The sequence below is a fragment of the Gossypium raimondii genome, chromosome 4, assembly GCF_025698545.1.
Source record: "Gossypium raimondii isolate GPD5lz chromosome 4, ASM2569854v1, whole genome shotgun sequence".
Classification (NCBI taxonomy): Eukaryota; Viridiplantae; Streptophyta; class Magnoliopsida; order Malvales; family Malvaceae; genus Gossypium; species Gossypium raimondii.
Genome location: NC_068568.1, coordinates 26,887,936 through 26,889,952, shown reverse-complemented (window position 1 = coordinate 26,889,952; position 2,017 = coordinate 26,887,936). Strand labels below are relative to the sequence as shown.

Below are 2,017 nucleotides of genomic sequence, written 5' to 3'. Positions count from 1 at the left end.
CCCTGTAGACCCTGAAATTGGGTGAACTTTTAGACAAAGAAGACATGAACGAACAACTCAAAGACAAATCGAGATGAACCTTGGAAATCAGAATCAAGACCAAGGTAATGAAGCTGATTATATATGAAATCCTATCCTAATTGCCAATGATAGGGATCGATGCATCAGACAATATGTTGTGCCACTTTTCAGTGAGTTAAACCAAGGAATTAGAAGGCCAGATATTGAGGTGACCCAGTTCGAATAGAAACTAGTGATGTTTCAAATGCTACAAACAGTGGACCAATTTTGTGGTATGCCCACGAAAGATCCACATCTCCACCTTCGATTATTTATGGAGGTGAGTGATTCATTCAAGATTGCCGGTGTGACTAAAGAAGCACTGAGGTTGAAGTTGTTTCCGTACTCGTTGTGAGATCAAGCATGAGCATGGCTGAATTCATTGCCACCAAGTTCCATATCTACATGGCAAGAATTAGTAGAGAGATTTTTTGTTAAGTATTTCCCACATAGCAAAAACGCTAAGTTGAGGAACGAGATCACAACTTTCCAACAATTGGATGTCGAGTCGTATGAGGCTTGGGAGTGATTCAAGGAGTTACTTCATAAGTGTCCTCATCATGGGATTCCTCACTATATCCAGTTGGAGACATTCTATAATGGTCTCAGTGCACATACAAGATTGATGGTAGATGCTTCCACAAATGGTGCAATTTTGTCTAAGTCTTATAATGAGGCTTATGAGATCATCAAGAGGATCGCGAGTAATAACTATCAATGGCCAACAAATCGAACAGCTTCAGGAAGATGTGTAGCCGAGTTCATGAAGTTGACTCCCTCACTTCGTTATCAGCTTAGATATCGTTTATTTCCTCAATGTTAAAACAGTTAACTGCTAATAGTACTAATAATTTTACAGCTCAGCCACCAAGTCCGTTTGAAATAGTCTCATGTGTGTACTATGGGGAAGGTTATTCTTTTGAGAATTGTCCATCAAATCCTGAGTCAGTGTACTATGTGGGGAACCAATACCAAAATAGGAGTGGACAAGGACCCTAGTCCAACTTTTACAATCCTTCATGGCGTAATCATCTTAACTTTTCTTGGAGCAACCAAGGAAATCGACCAAACAACAACTTATTGCAGCAAAGACCCAACCAATCTCAAGGGTTTAATCAGCAAGCTCCAAAACCACCTTAAGCTAAGGTATCAAACAGTTTGGAGAACTTGTTGAAAGCGTACATGGCAAAGAATGACGTTTTGATCCAAAGCCAAGCAGCAAGACTAAAAATTTTGGAAAACCAGATTGGTAAGTTAGCTACGGAGCTACGTAATAGACCACAAGAAACCTTGTCGAGCGATACAGAGAATCCAAGAATTTGGGTAAAGAACATATCAAGGCAGTGACATTGCGGAGTGGTAAAATTCTAGAACCCCGATTGATTGATGTCAAAGATAAGCTCGTTGAGAAGAATCAACCAGCTGTTGAAGTTCCTACACCAAAAGAATCAGGATCTGCAAAGTCTGACAAGGTAAACCCTGACTTAGTGAATTCAGATATTTTAACATCTTCTTTGGATGTAGATTTACCTACTCAGAAAAGTTGTCCGGTTCAACCGAAAGTTTCATCACCTCTATATCCGCAAAGATTGCAACAACACAAGCAGAAATAGGAGGTGCAATTCAAGAAGTTTTTGGATGTTCTGAAGCAGTTACACATCAATATTCCGTTGGTAGAGGCTTTAGAATAAATACCGAATTATGTGAAGTTTATGAAGGATATACTATCCAAGAAGAAATGACTGAGTGAGTATGAGACTGTTACTTTGACAAAGGAGTGTAGTGCGTTCCTGCAGAACAAATTGCCCCCAAAATTGAAAGACCCAGCAAGCTTTACTATACCCTGTAACATTGGTGACTCCTACTATGGTAAAGCTTTGTGTGACTTAGGAGCGAGTATCAACTTGATGCCTAAGTCTATTTTCAAGATGTTAGAGATAGGTGAAGTAAGACCTAC

At 39.6% G+C, this 2,017-nt stretch overlaps 1 non-coding gene across 1 annotated transcript; it reads right to left on the bottom strand.

Annotated features, from left to right (window-relative positions):
- Positions 1-523: 523 nt before the first annotated feature.
- LOC128040726 (small nucleolar RNA R71) lies at positions 524-627 on the bottom strand. Its single transcript, XR_008195532.1, has one exon. It is a non-coding gene; the product is annotated as a small nucleolar RNA R71 (small nucleolar RNA).
- Between the last annotated feature and the right edge of the window lie 1,390 nt (positions 628-2,017).